Source organism: Hyperoodon ampullatus, assembly GCF_949752795.1.
Source record: "Hyperoodon ampullatus genome assembly, chromosome: 2".
Classification (NCBI taxonomy): Eukaryota; Metazoa; Chordata; class Mammalia; order Artiodactyla; family Ziphiidae; genus Hyperoodon; species Hyperoodon ampullatus.
The window spans coordinates 87,374,337-87,390,993 of record NC_136915.1 but is presented as its reverse complement, the minus strand read 5'-3'; the positions used below and the strand labels follow the sequence as shown (position 1 = coordinate 87,390,993).

Sequence of the window (16,657 nt, the reverse complement as noted above, 5' to 3'; positions counted from 1 at the left end):
AAATGCTTTAAGCCTAGAAAATAATGTTGCCATATTAAAAATATTCATTTTTAATGGATAAAAATTGCTTCCAGATTTCCTAGAAACTAAGTGAAATTTGAGTTTGTATATATGTTAAAAATACAAAAGATACCAAAACTAAGGAGGAAAACTGAAACTTTTTAAAGGAATAAAAAACATAGCTCCTGGATTTTTGATGCTGGTAAGTATTGTAAAAATAGAACCAATGGTTCTAACAATATCATTAGTTAGCTTTTCTTGCATTGATTAAAACATGGGTATGGATTGAATATATGTAACACATTTGAAAGGAAAAGAAATTATTTTTTCAGAATTGTCATGTGACATTATAAACAAGTAAGTACAAAAATGTGCTTAGGGGCTTCCCTGGTGGCACAGTGGTTAAGAATCCGCCTGCCGATGCAGGGTACACGGGTTCGAGCCCTGGTCCGGGAAGATCCCACATGCCGCGGAGCAACTAAGCCCGTGCGCCACAACTACTGAGCCCGTGTGCCACAACTACTGAAGCCCGTGTGCCTAGAGCCCGTGCTCGCAACTAAAAAAGCCACCATAATGAGAAAGCTCGCGCACCGCAACAAAGAGTAGCCCCCGCTCACCGCACGCAGCAACGAAGAGCCAATGTAGCCCCCCCACAAAAAAATCGCTTAATTCCAATTGCATGGAAAGTAGTTAACTTGTTATCTTTACATATTACTAAATGCTAAAGGCAACTGAATTAATCAGAACACTGTATTTTATCATGCCAACCAGCATATCCTTTTTTTTTTTTTTTTTTTTGTGGTACGCGGGCCTCTCACTGCTGTGGCCTCTCCTGTTGCGGAGCACAGGCTTCGGACATGCAGGCTCAGTGGCCATGGCTCACGGGCCCAGCCGCTCCGCGGCATGTGGGATCTTCCCGGACCGGGGCACGAACCCGTGTACCCTGCATCGACAGGCGGACTCTCAACTACTGTGCCACCAGGGAAGCCCAACATATCCATTTTGATCATAAACCGGTAGTTGTCAGTTTGATATAAATAAGATTCTCGCATATAATTTGATGTAAATTGTCTAGGAATAATTTTATTAAGCATCTCTAGCCATTATAAGAGAAATGAAAATATGTTTTGACTACCTAATTGATTGGAAACCAAACAATTGATTACATTTCTATAGAAGATTAGATTTTGTAAATTAACAATCTGTATAAAATAAAATAATAAAACCTTGTCAATGTATATAATCCATATAACAACCCAGTGATGTGATACATTAGTCGGATACTGTCTGGAGTATATCACACACCAAATATAAACAAAATAAATATAATGAAGATAGGGGCTTCCCTGGTGGCACAGTGGTTGAGAGTCCACTTGCCGATGCAGGGGACACGGGTTCATGTCCCGGTCCGGGAGGATCCCACATGCCGCGGAGCGGCTGGGCCCATGAGCCATGGCCGCTGAGCCTGCGCGTCCGGAGCCTGTGCTCCACAACGGGAGAGGCCGCAATGGTGAGAGGCCTGCGTACCGCAAAAAAAAAAATAATAATAAATAAATAAATAAATAAATATAATGAAGATAAATAAAAACATCTTCATTGAAATTACATACTAGTTGCAAAACTGAAACACAAAACTACATACTCTGATGTTTCTGGTATATTATTATTTCTTCTATGTTACACTGCCTTATGATTTGATCTGGTTCATTGACAAAAGCTAAGCACTGGTCTATAAGCAAGGAACCCTGTGCTCCGGCTGGACTGTGCCTTTCACGGGTCAATGATGATGGTGCCATGGTTGAAAGTGATGCTTTTGAGGCCTATCTAGATTCAAATCTATTTATTTCTGAAGTGTATGACAACCTGGGTTCAAATTCTATGTGATCTGTAGCAGTGCCACGGACAGTGTAACCATAGACTGGTGCCAGTCTCTGAAGTGGTTGTTACTGGTCAATAATAACCTGGTTGATAATAACTGACAGAGTAATTTCATGTATGATGAATCAGATAGTAAAATATCAGGGCATACATTTGTATGCTTGCTATTTTTTTGAATTCATATTTCTTGTAATTTATTTTTATATTGTTTTACCAAAATTATTTTTTGAAATGGATTGGAATTAAAGAAGACTGGTCCCTCACCACAGAAAGTTTGAGAAACACTTATCTAGAACAGCACTAAACAATGCTTTAATTTCCTCATCAGTGAAATAGGACAGAAAGAAAGCAGGGAAATGACTTTTATACCTTTTAGGTGACAGCATTCAAAAGGGTCTACTGTAGCATTCCCAAAATTCTTTCTCTATATACTTGCCTATTTGGTTTCTTATGCAGTTATCAAACCTACAACAGATCTGGCTGTGGTATGACCTATGTTTCAGTGGGACCAAGGGTCAAACAAGAGTCTTTCAAGAGAAGGCAGGTTGGAACTTTTTCCTTTTTTTAATAAAAATTTATTCTTACTTCAGGGTGAGAACTGATGGGTTAATCGTACTTCTCGAACTTTAATGTACATACGAATTACCTGGAGATCTGCTTCCAGCTGACTCAGTGGGTCTGGGGTGGAGGTTGGAGTTTCTGCATTTGTCACAAGCTCTAACGTGATGTAGATGCTGCAGACTTGCTGACCTTGCTTAGAGAAGCAAGGGTTTAACAAGCCTTGTTTCTCAGATACACTCTCCCACCTAAGTGTCCAGCAGCAGACACACGGCCCACTCAGAGACAGAATCTTCCTGCAAACAGTCTGTAACTCTCCCTAGGTCATAAGTCAAATTTCATCCTCAGCCTGGCCTCATCCTCAATAATGGTGTTTTTCACTGGACATGTAAACCACCAAAAGTTAAAGATCCAGCAAGGCCAAGGGTCTAGAAATTCTAGTGTAAGCCTAACTTTATTTAAGTTTAAATTGTTTTTTTAATGCTAACTTGCAAATATGAATAGGGCAGATTGACTGGTGTGTTCCAGTCACCGTATCTTAGTGATCTATGAGCCTGGTAAAAGGCTTATAATTATGCCTGAAATCAATAGCCTATTGTCAATTTATTTTATTGTGGATTGGTTTAGTGTTCTTGTGTAGTATTTTGTACATTTTTCAAAACTGACTTCCATGGAATCGTGGTCTTGTGGTTTTGATGAAGAAAGTGTAAGCGTTGTAAACATGTACATTGTGCATTTTTTTCTTTCTTCATAGTTAATCCTCATCTTAATATGTAGGAGTTGGGCCTTTTGATCATTTATGAATTGTGAAAGAAAGGCAGGAAGGAATGGAGGGAGGGAGGAAGGAAAGGGGCAAAGACGGAGGGAAGAAAGGAGAGAAAGAGAGAAAAGGAAAGAAAGAATATTTTCATAACCTTAATTTTAGAACAAATCTCTGCTCTAATAAACTTAGAAATTTTAACACAACTGTAGCATATTCATTCTTTGGGCTTTCTTTTTGCCAATAATGTTAAAATTGAAATGAAAAATTATAATTATAATATTTACTATTGTACAAATCATTCACCTAGGACATATGTGTGTGTATATATATATATATTTTTTTTTTAATCAGTTTTCTACTTATTGTGTCATCACAGTTACCCAAGCACTCTAAGTAATTTGAGGTGATACGTGAGTAGTGACAGTTATTAATATTTCTCATTCTTAGGTTTAATATATTGCCTCACTTGGAAATCTTGGTTCTAGTGCAACATCCAAACTATTTGTATGAATGATTAAGTGAACTATCCAGAGTCTCTGTATTGTCCCTCTGGTCTCTGAATAGTAATCCTATTTTGTCTCAAAAAGATAATATTTTGAAGAAGAATTCTCTTCTTAGAATAATTTCTAATTTCATTATCCTAAAATTACATTTGGAAACTTGAATGTTAAAAGAAAAAAGGATGAATCATTCACATACGTAGGAAGGCTTTTTTTTTTTATGACACTGAGAAAAGTGTGAAAGTAAATGAAAAATGAACAAACAACTGAATTTACCATTCCTTCATTGGACTAGTATTTATTGAATACCTACTGTGTACTAGGCAGAAAGTATACAGACAATAACAAAGCAGGGACTTCTCCTTAAAGAATTCACACACAAAAAATAAAAAATTGGAGTGTAGTGTAAAGACCGATAAAATAGACTCAAACGCTGGCTATAATAATAATAAAGAAGGGGGATACAGAGTGGGAATTTCATATCTCAGTTTGGGGTAAGGGGTGACACTGGTCTGTAAATCTTCTCAGAGGAGTTGATTTATCATTTGCTTCTTAAAGACAAGGTAAGAAATAGCTAGACAAAGAGGGAGGGCATGGTATTCCAATCAGAGGGAATCAATAATACATGGAGAAATGAGAAGGAATACTGTGTTCAGGGTACTACACGATGAAAGTCAAATTGGTCTATAGGAAGTGAAGTGTAGTTGTTAAAAGAATAGGAGAGATGAGACTAAAGTTCAAACAACTTGAATAGGGCCTTATATTCCATGCTAAGGAGATAAACACGGGGGAGTCCCTGATCCGTGATATGACTAATTTTCCATTTCAGAAAATTTTCTTTGCCAGTATGGTGGGGAACGTTTCCAATAAAGATGAGCTAGAAGCAGGAAGATCAGTTTGGGAGATTATTTTTGTCAGCCAGGAAATGGTTAGGGCCTGAACTATGGTAGTGAGTTTGAGAAGGTTAACTTGAGAAATTATTAAGTGAAAAAAGTAGGATTTTGTGATTTAATAAAAATGAGGTTTGATGACGAGGGAGATATTTAGGTGGATGATTCTTACTTTTCTACATATCTGATGAGCTGGATAGTTGGTGTATACTTTGCACTACACTTTTTTTTTTACATGAGGGCAGCCATCAATTCAGTATTGGTCAGCATAGATTCTCAGCACACTGTCAGGCTCATAGTAGGTGCTCTATAAATATATTTTGAATGAATGATTAACTTATTGTTCATAAAAAGGGGAGATAGGATCCAGAGTACATTTGGGGAGGAAAATGATGGATCAAATTTTGGACATGTTGAATTTGATGTATTATTAGGCCAACCAGTGGAAAATGTTCAGTAAGTAATTGGATACATGGATACATGAGTTTTTTTAAACAAGAATCATGTCTTAATCACCTCTTTTTATTCAACAGTTTTTAAATGTGTGTTAACTTGAATCATAGTTGCCAACAACATTCAACAGTATTTCAGAGTTTAGCAGCCTAAGCTAATTCTTTTAGGCATATATGAAAAATTTGAAATGACTCTAAATTTTTAAAAACCTGAAATCTTTATCTATTCATCCACTGATAGACATTTAGGTTGTTTCCATATCTTGGCTATTTTTTAAAAAATTTTTATTAGGGTATAGTTGATTTACAATGTTATGTTAGTTTCAGGTGTACAGCAAAGTGAATCTGTTATGCATATACATATATCCACTCATTTGTAGCTTCATTTCCCTATAGGCCAATACAGAATACTGAGTAGAGTTCCCTGTGCTATACAGTAAGTTCTTATTAGTTATCTATTTTATATATAGTAGCGTGTATGTGTCAATCCCAGTCTTCCAGTTTATCCCACCCCCCTTTACCCACAGTAACCATAAGTTTATTTTCTACATCTGTAATTCTATTTCTGTTTCATAGACAAGCTCATTTGTAGACTTTTGTAGATTCCACATATAAGCGATATCATATGATATTTGTCTTTCTGTGTCTGACTTACTTCACTCGGTATGACAATCTCTAGGTCCATCCATGTTGCTGCAAATGGCATTATTTTGTTCTTTTTTATGGCCGAGTAATATTCCATTATATATACGTACCACATCTTCTTTATCCATTCCTCTGTTCATGGACATTTAGGTTGCTTCCATGTCCCGACTATTGTAAATAGTGCTGCAATGAACATTGAGGTGCATGTATCTTCTCGAATTATGGCTATTGTAAATAGTGCTGCAAGGAACATTGGAGTGTATGTATCTTTTCTAATTATGGTTTTCTCCAGGTATATGCCCAGTAGTGGGATTGCTGGGTCATATGGTAGCTCTATTCTTAGTTGTTTTTTTTTTTTTTTTCTTTGCGGCACACGGGCCTCTCACTGTTGTGGCCTCTTCCATTGCGGAGCACAGGCTCCAGACGCGCAGGCTCAGTGGCCATGGCTCACGGGCCCAGCCGCTCCGCGGCATGTGGGATACTCCCAGACCGGGGCACGAACCCGTGTCCCCTGCATCGGCAGGCGGACTCTCAACCACTGCGCCACCAGGGAAGCCCTATTTTTAGTTTTTTGAGGAAGCTCCATACTGTTCTCCAGAGTGGCTGTGCCAGTTTACATTCCCACCAACAGTGCAAGAGGGTTCCCTTTTCTCCACACCCTCTCCAGCACTTACTGTTGAGAGATTTTTTCATGATGGCCATTCTGACCGTTGTGAGGTGGCTGTTTTTAATAGCTGCATTAAACAGTGAACTGCACATATCTCTTTATGATACAGATTTCATTTCCTTTGGCTATATACCCAGAAGTGGGATTTCTGGATCAAATGGTAGTACTTTCTTAAAAAATTTTTTTGAGGAAGATTTATAGTGTTTTCCCTAATGGCTGTATCAATTTACATGATTACTAATAGTGTGCATTTCCTAAAGAAAACGTGATATATATGTATATATATATATGAATAATATATGTATGTGTGTATATATACACACATATATACTATCCCATTGTGTGTGTGTGTATATACATATCCATATACATGCACATACACACACACACAATGGGATAGTATTTAGCAGTAAAAAAAAAGAAAGAAATTCTGCCATTTGTGAGAACAAGGATGAACCTGAAGGGCATTATGCTAAGTGAAATAAGTCAATCACAGAAAGACAAATACTGTATGATCTCACTTATATATGGAACCTAAAAAGGTGAAACTCATAGAACCAGAGAGTAGAATGGTGATTACCAGAGACTGAGGGGTAGGGAAAATGCAGATATGTTGGTCAAGGGGTACATGCTTTCAGTATAGACTAGGTTCTGTGGTTCTAATGTAGAGCAAGGTGACTATAGTTAGTAATACTGTATTGTACACTTGAAACTTGCTAAGAGAATGGATCTTAAGTATTTTCACCACACACACAAAACAAACAAGCAAAAACACCTGTGTGAGATGATGGATGTATTAATTTGGTCATGATAATCATTTCATTTCATATGTGTATTAAATCATCACATTTGACACCTTAAATATATACAATTTTTATTTGTCAATTGTACTTCAATAAAGTTGGGGGAAAAAGTAGATCAAAGCCTGCCATTATAGAATAAATAAGGAAAAAATAAGAGGGAGCTTTGATTGTGGAAAGAGCATCGATGTTTGAATTAGAAGATCTCGAAGTCTTAGTTTTGCCCTTAACTAGCTTTTGGTACCTAAATATTTAAAAAGTTTGTAAGTTTCATTTTCTCACTACTAAAGTGAGACAGTGAGCTCTGATGATATCCAAGGTCCTGCAACTTATAACATTAAATAATCCTGTATATTCAAACTTAAACATGGTTTTTAAAAATACATTGAAAGGTGCATGTTTTGGTGAGTAGGTAAGATGTACATTTGATTTCTTTTGGTGGGTAATCATGATGATTTCATTGTTAATGAAAATTAATTGATCTGAGAATCAAGTAACTGGGTCCAGACCCCAGCTTGGTCACTTAGTTGAATATGCAGTTTTGGACAAGTCAAGCCCCTTCTGGGAGCAAATCATCCTTGAAGTACATTTTATCTCAGTTTTATCTGGTTTTATAAAAAGTTTCTATGTTTGATTTTGCTCTGTCAAACTTATGGGGGAAATAACCTCACTGTGTTGTAAATACTATATGCTATAATATCTAATAGGTGACTCTTGATCTACTGAAAACAGAGTGAAAGTGTTAGATTATCTGGCAGAACCATTGATGTTAGATTAATTCTTCTAGCCCCAGGTCTCTGTCCCTTGTAATTCCTTAACATCTTACCTGCACCTTTGTAATTTTTCCTTTGTAAATAAAATCTCCTGGAGTTATTATCCTTTAAGAGTGAAATCTGTTTCTTGTGGGAACCCGATTTGATACACCTGTTATAAAACTTTGTTAAAAAATTTAAATCAACTTTAAAGATTTGGCTCATTTAAAAACATTTATTATATTTTAAATCACTATATTTCAGTGCCATGAGTAGAACTTTGTAGGTACAGTATAAAATTTCCCATAGGTCAGTTATTTGAGTATTGACTCCATGAGAGATACCGCTGGGCTTATAAGTAAGATCCAGTGTCTCTGGCTCTTCATGAGCTGGAAAAAGATGGTCCAGCAGCAAAAATTCAAAGAAAATTATAATTTTGTATGTATACACAAAAGAAAATACATTTGACCCTTAAACAGTTGGGGCGTTGGGGGGGCCAATCATCAATGCAGTCAAAAATCCAGGCACAACTTTATAACTGGCCCTCGGTATCTGCAGTTCCTCTGTATCCACAGTTCCTCCATATCTGTAGTCTCACATCCTTAGATTCAACCAAAAGTCAGAACATGTAGTACTATAGTACTTACTATTGAAAAAAAATCTGAATATAAGTCAACCTGCCCAGTTCAAACCCATATTGTTCAAGGGTCAACTGTAGAGTAACTACCACTTGTATGGTGCCCATATTTCTGGCTCTGTGCAATTGTCCTCTGTATGTTCAAGGAACCTAATTTCATTTTCTTTTCTATACTGTGTCCTTACTCACTATTGGTGTTAATTGACATGTAATGATACCCTCATTATTTATTTAATATAATAAAATTTATAAATTAGAATTAATTCATTATATATGTTTATATTCATACCCTACCTCTTTAAAACTGTAATTTTAATTTGTAAATGTATATAAAATTAATGAACAGATTTAGACACATACTGGCAATTCAGGATTAGTAACAGTTGTTTTGGAAGTTTCACCAGCACCTATCAGTGTGCTCCTTCCTCTGTCCTCTCCTCCTGCCCTCCTTCCTCCAGGATCAACATATCTCTCCTCCTTCAGCTGACTCATCCTTCACCTCGACCTGCTACACAGGGAAAAGCATATTTGCCATTTGAGAAATGGTATGTAATCAAAATTTCTACATATAGTATCAAAATGCTAACATTTTGTGATTGAAACTACCTGTTTATGTAAAACAGGTGATGAGCATTGTCTTAGAAGATGAACAATGATAAAGAATTGATTAAAGATTTTAATGACATGGACACTCTTCCCTAATTATTTGCAGAGAAGTATGATTGATTTCTATAAGCACACTTAACAGAGTTTATTCCCTTGTATTATCAAGACATAAAATATTTTTCCTCTGAAAGAGGGTTTTTCAGACAAACTTTATCAACTATTGACAACTGAAATTATGCTTTGATTGTGCAAATAGACTTTACATTAAATTAGTATATGATTTAAAACAAATTTTGATAAATTTTCCCAGAAGAGAACAATGCCTATCATATCAAGGCTGCTTAATAAATATTTATTGAAGGCAGGAAGGAATCTAGGGAAGGGGAGAAAGAAAGTAGGGGGAGAGGGAGGGAGGGAAGAAAAATGTATGCCTAATTTGGCTTTAACCTTTTTATTCTAACATTTCACATTTTAAGCAATGAAAATCTGACGCATAACATTCACTAGATTATTCAATACTGTACATTAATCAATAAAAAATGTCAAAATTAGATATAATTAGACTCTTAATGGAAAAACATTCATATCTTGTTGTCTTGCCCTTGATTTTCTCAGTATTTCAGAGAAGTGCCTGCTCATAAAAAGGAAGCTTGAGGTCAATTACAACCTTGTTTAGCACTAGGGGTCGGTGGAAGGTAGGGGGTAGAAGAAACAAACCCTATTGCCATGACATAATTTGTCCTGGGGCTTTGGCAGGCATTTTCCATATAATGATTAAAGCTTAAATTAAAGATATATTAAAGCCAAAATTAAAGATGTAATTTGTTGCTTAATAAATGATATATGTTTTATAACTTCATTAGGGATGCTACCTTCCTTAATTTTTGCAGACCATGAGATTTTCAGTGAGGTGCATATTAACTGCAGAGATAATAATGTTTCTATATGTTAATAATTTTAAATGAAAAACACTTGAGCTATTTTCTAGCCACATGGGAGGAATCATTTACATCCTTAAAGGCTTATTTTACCATTAACCCCTTCATTTGAGTAGAGTGGATATCCATATGTAAAGTATTAATTCTTTTTACATTAGTGCTAATGGCAAGTATTTTAGACCCACTGGTGTGAGAGGATTAAAAGCCACAACGTTAGGCGTGCACCAACATTTCTGAGATTAATCCTTGTTAGAGCAACCTAGTGAGAATATGTAACTTGATTTTCTGTTTATTGATCAGATGCTTCTTGTTTCTTTTATCATGTGAAATGAAACTCCACAGAGACAATATCATATTGCATTAATATGCTGAATTTAACAAATGCAACACAGGATTAAGTTAGTCTCTTAACCCTTTCTACTTTTAATGCCAATTACTATATAAATGCAGGTTTTACGGAGAGATCTGTGGAAATAGGATACACTCTAAATATTTGTAATTATGGCCCAAATAATAGATGAGCCATTCATGCTTTTTCTAGTTGTAAACTAATGCTTGAAAGTCATGTTAACAATAAATCTCTGGGAGTATTTACTTTCATTTGGTAGAAGGAGGGATTACGGAGTGAGTGAAGAATAGAAGCACTCTGAGATTTTGTTATATATTTTGATAAGAGGCAAGGGACAGTATTTCTGTGTCTTCTCATTTCTCTGTTACTCCTACCCCTACCCCATCCCACTCCACCTTGTTGCCATGTTAGCATAGAAAATATTTCCTGGCCTCTCATCCTCATGTTCACTTTAATTTGGCTAGATCCCAGGAGTGACATTCAAATATTGACTAACCAGCAAAGCATGGGCACAGACCAATCAGGAGGTACATCGGTTATAAAAGATTTGGTGATGAATGACTTGATTGTTTGGCTAAAACTTAGCCTGGCCTAGTGTTCGTCTTATCCCTAATTTGTCTAGGTGTCTTCAACCACCTTTGATAATGGCAGTCAATGGATTCTTGGTGACTTCTATCCTATAAGAAGGTTATGAGATAAAGGTAGGAAAGGAGAGAGACCGTTCTACCTAAAGCAGCTATACCTACTGATTCTTGTGAATGATTTTCGAGCTGGTAGAGGGGACGAGATAAGTCAATTAACTGTCTTACTTTTTAAAAAAAATTTTATTGGAGTATAGCTGATTTACAATGTTATGTTAGTTTCAGGTGTACAGCAAAGTGAATCAGTTACACATACATATATCCACTTATTTTTTTTTTTTGGACTCTTTTCCCATATAGGCCATTACAGAGTATTGACAGAGTTCCCTGTGCTATACAGCTTATTAGTTACCTATTTTATATATAGTAGTGTGTATATGTCAGTCCCAATCTCCCAGTTTATCCCTCCCCCCCAACCCTTATCACCTGGTAACCATAAGTTTGTTTTCTACATGCGTGACTCTACTTCTTTTTGTGAATGAGTTCATTTGTACCCTTTTTTTTTTTAGATTCCACATATAAGCCATATCATATGATATTTGTCTTTCTGTGTCTGACTTACTTCACTCAGTATGACAGTCTCTAGGTCCATCCATGTTGCTGCAAATGGCATTATTTTTATGGCTGAGTAATATTCCATTGTATATATGTACCACTTCTTTATCCATTCCTCTGTCAATGGACATTTAGGTTGCTTCCATGTTCTGGCTATTGTAAATAGTGCTGCAGTGAACATTGGAGTGCATGTATCTTCTCGAATTATGGCTATTGTAAATAGTGCTGCAAGGAACATTGGAGTGTATGTATCTTTTCGAATCATGGTTTTCACCATTGAGAATGATGTTTGCTGTGGGTTTGTTGTATATGGCCTTTATTATGTTGAGGTAGGTTCCCTCTGTGCCCACTTTCTGGAGAGTTTTTTATCATAAATTGGTGCTGAATTTTGTTAAAACTTTTCTGCATCTATTGAGATGATCATATGGTTTTTATTCTTCAATTTGTTAGCATGGTGTATCACATTGATTGATTTGCATATATTGAAGAATCCTTCCGTTCCTGGCATAAATCCCACTTGATCATGGTGTATGATCCTTTTAATGTGTTTGTGGATTCTGTTTGCTAGTATTTTGTTGAGGATTTTTGGTTCCATGTTCATTAGTGATATTAGCCTGTAATTTTCTTCTTTTGTGATATCTTTGTCTGGTTTTGGTATCAGGGTGATGGTGGGGATCAGGTTGAGCTTGGGCGTGTTCCTCCCTCTGCAGTTTTTTGGAAGAGTTTGAGAAGGATAGGTATTTTACTTTTTGATAAAGCTACAATATGTTTGTTACTAACTAATACTTCTAAACCATACATACACATATACATATACAGCTAGGTAAGTAGATATGGAGTTGCTTGTGTACCTGTAGTTGTGAATATGTTTGCATGCATCATAATATATATTATACACACACATGTACACACATATGCAAAGTCTATCCTCGGTTAAGAAGAGTTGGGTTCTGGGACTTCCCTGGTGGTCCAGTGGGTAAGACTCCAAGCTCCCAAGGCAGGGGGCCTGTGTTCAATCCTTGTCGGGGAACTAGATCCCACACACATGCCTCAAGTAAGAGTCCACAAGCTGCAACTAAGACCTGGCACAGTCTAAATAAATAGATTTTTTAAAAAAACCCAAAAACAAAACAAACAAAAAACAAAAACAAAAAAACAAGAGATGAGTTCTGTACATAAGCTGGCATTTACAGTAGTCAATTTATAGCACTTTTTTTGGTCAGATAGTATAGTACTGTTAAGATATCTAAAAGAAATGTTTTTAGTTCCACAAAGCTTTCCTGAACCAGTGTTCAAGAAGTGCTACTTGATTTTATTCTAAATGCCCTCTTTTCTGCCCCTTACCCAACTCTGCCAGATCTGGACTCCGAGTTTCATGCTCTTCTACCTGGATCTGGGTGTCTTTTACTTGAGCACATTGCAATTAGATTTATCATTCTACTTACCACTTGACTGGGTCTGATAGCCCCCAATTTCTTTACCATTTAAGATGCTGGCACACCCCTGAGTTCTTTCTCATTATACCATTAATTTAGCATGGCATTAACTAGGAAAAAAATGAATGCTTGGTGGTATTATTTTCATAGAACAGCTCATTAAAACTGATCAGCTTTGAGCATACATAGAACAGAATTGGACTGAATTGGCACACTGGATAGGTTAAAATGTTACTATCCTTTTCAAATCAATATAAATTTTAACTATCTTGTTAATAGTCACTTTAAGAGACAGAATAAACATAATTTTCCATTACTAAAATTCACATAGAGAAACAGATTCCTTTAGTAATTCACTTCTGTTGGCTGAGGTGGAGTCATTGTTCTTAAAATAAAAATGTCAAGATGATTCCCACTTCTGTTTTCTTGGGTTTTTTTTTTTTTCCCCAGAGTTTTCAAGCCAATCAAAATGTCATGGATTTCATTAAATATTTAAAATCAAATGATAAAATAAATCACTCCTCACTGGTAAATAGCACCATACCCTGCTTTATTGGTTTTAGAATATCAGTTGTCTACCACTGCCAAATTTGGGCCTTTTGAACTGTGAACCCATTACACAATTAATAAACAGAGAAAAGGCAGCTCCTGTGAAAGGAATCTATATTTATCCTTTACATTTTCACTAGATGCTGATTTCTCTATGGGAGGAAACAGGACAAATGTACTTTTTGCCAGGACTTCATGTAAAAACCTTGTTACCTGCTATATTTCAATTTTTTAGTCTAGAAATATTTGAAATTCACTTAAAAATGTGTGCTCTGAGCTGATGACTAATTCACTCTTGTTTCTTCTCTGCCTAAGGCATAACATATATCCATCCATCCATCCAGTTCGTTATTCCTTCATTCAGTAAACATCTATTGACCACCCCCTATATGTAGCTGGTGTTATGATTGACACTTTATGTAATTAATTTTATTTGATCCCTATAGCAGTCTTTCAAGACAAATGTTAATATCTTAATTTTGTAAATAAGAAGGCTGATGTCCAAAAGTTAAACAGCTTGCAAACGTCAGATTGTTGTCTTCTGCTCATCTTTGTTTCCTAACACAGTCCTTTTTACATAGGGAGCAGTTACTGAATGTTTATTAATGAATGAATGAATGAGCCAGAATACAGTTTATTATAGCTAACACCTATTTTATACCCATGAAGTACCACACATACTTCCATGTTTGTCTGTGTTCTCTCATTTAGTCATTATAAAAACTCTGCTAAGTTCAGTGCTATTCATGACCTTATACTTGCTTTATGGATGAGGGACCTGTGGCAAAGGTGGCAAATTAATATGCTCAAGATCAAACAGCTTGGTAGGAGCAGAGCTGCGAATTGAACTTAGGCTCTGCCTTTGGGGTCCATGTTCTTCACCACCTTGCTCTGTTTGTTTGTTTGTTTGTTTGTTTTTGTCTAGCACAGTACATGATGCATCATGAATGCTCAGAAACTGTTTGCTGCAATGATGGTGGTGATGATGTGGAATGGGAATTTTTGTCTGATATATTGAAAATGCTATTTTATAGGAACTAGGGAATTTTCAAATTACAATTGCCTGAATTGTCCCTGTAAACTGCAAGAACACTTTATTTTTAACAATAAAATATCTTATTTCTTATTTTTATAGAAAAATAAGAATATTTCTGCATTTGTTTGTAAATGCATTATCATATATATGTAAGTGCATAGAGAGAGAGAGACATGGGTATAGATATAAAGATATAAAACTAACAAACTGGTGATGTCTTTTCTTCTCATATCAATTTGCAATTTAAAGTTCCCAAAATGTAACAGTGTACCTAAATGTAGGGATTTGAAAACAACTAATCATGATTATTTTAAATGATGATTTTAGTAAATTATGCATTCTTTAATTGCTTAAACATAAAGATTTTCACACAGAGAAGTCTGGTACAAAATTATAACCTTTATAAGGAAATTCAAGATAGAAAAAGTGATTCCACTTTAAATCATGTAGCAATAAGACAAATCACTATAAAATCTGTTTCGGTAGTCAGTTGATCATATGTCCACAAAGACAGCTTTGCTTTTTAACCCATTGTGTACACATTTTTCAGTATTTAGCTCTGTCGATAGAGGACCCTGGAAGCAGTGAGGGTAATGAGGAGGAATGATAGTTTAGATGTATTCTTTCCTGGAATGCCAGTTGAATTAAATCTTTCATTCCCACTGCAGACATACAAATCTATACTCTCCTTTCAAGATGAATCCAGAATCAGGAGTCTGCATTCTTTTATTCTTGGTCAGGAGATTAAAATTGATCACAGATCACACAAGGGAGTCGGCTGTAGTATCACAGCTCAATGCGGTTAACGAGGACAGCGCTTGCCTTCTGATCTCCTTAACTGTGCACTTACAAGTTACAAATATTATTGATTCCAGGGGTCATCTGAGGTTGTGGGGAGGTTGTGTGACTTGACAATATTTTGCTGTTTTTTAAGGGATAAGAGCTATGAGCCTTGATAGCAACTGGGACAGGGATAGTTTAAATTTGACAAATGAAGATTTATACTTTTTTGAGCTGGCAAAATCCTTCATGTAGAAATAATGAATGAAAATTTGAGAGTTGATTTAACATAGGTCAAATGACTCGCAGTGAAAGAAGGAAAATAACGCTTTCATTATTACCCTTTCAACAAAATGAATTGATGATAGGTTTGTCATTGTAGATCTGTGCTTTAAACAAATGAATAACGCTTAGAAAATCCTTTTTACAAGACATCATTTAAATTTAAGTAGGCATAGTTTACCTAAAATCTTTGAAAATGTAGCGTAGGTGGGATATGTGAATAATTACCTGCTAATCTGTAAAGCATGTTTTTATCTTTCTTATGAATAAAACTACTGTATTAACATTCAGAAAATGTAAGGTGCCACAGATCATTGTATGCTAAATTTTCAAAGACTAGGTTATGGTTCCTTTTCTTCCCCTAATAATAAAGATTATAGACTATCCTAAGCATATATTCTATGTAATGGTGTAAGAAACACTGTATTTAAGAGCTTTTGCTGGATTAATTCTGGCTTTGGCACTTACTAGCTATGGGACTTCAGAAAGCTTGTTTCACTGCCTTGAACCTCAGTTTGCTCATTTTTTAAATGGTCATAAAGATGCCTAGCCGATAAAGCTGTTGTGGAGCTCCAGTACACAAGAATTATTGTTAAGTGGCAAAACACGCTACAAACGTTAACTCAAAATATTTATTAGTACTGAGCTTATATGAAGTTGAGCCTGAATTTAGGACAGGGGGTGCTGAAGAGAGCTTCTGAACTGCATTCTGTCTCCCCTCCTTCATAATCTACAGAGTCCACTGGCAAGACAGCAAGTTAGAGTCACAAAAGTGTTCATCGTGGCTAGAATTTACAACTATTGGATTAGATGAAATTGCTGATATTGGTTTTACATGAACCATGCTCTAAGCAGCAGAACTCAAACAGCTTAGCAGTAGACTATAACTTCTTTAAAAAAAACTGAAAATATTTATAAGAAATGACCCTAATATCACATTTCA

At 35.8% G+C, this 16,657-nt stretch overlaps 1 protein-coding gene across 1 annotated transcript in view; it reads left to right on the top strand.

Moving 5' to 3' along the window:
• The window catches only part of DPYD (dihydropyrimidine dehydrogenase), a gene marked incomplete at both ends in the record, with an annotated part of 823,320 nt that overhangs the window by 318,904 nt on the left and 487,759 nt on the right, over positions 1 to 16,657 (top strand). The gene's annotated exons all lie outside the window — the stretch shown is intronic.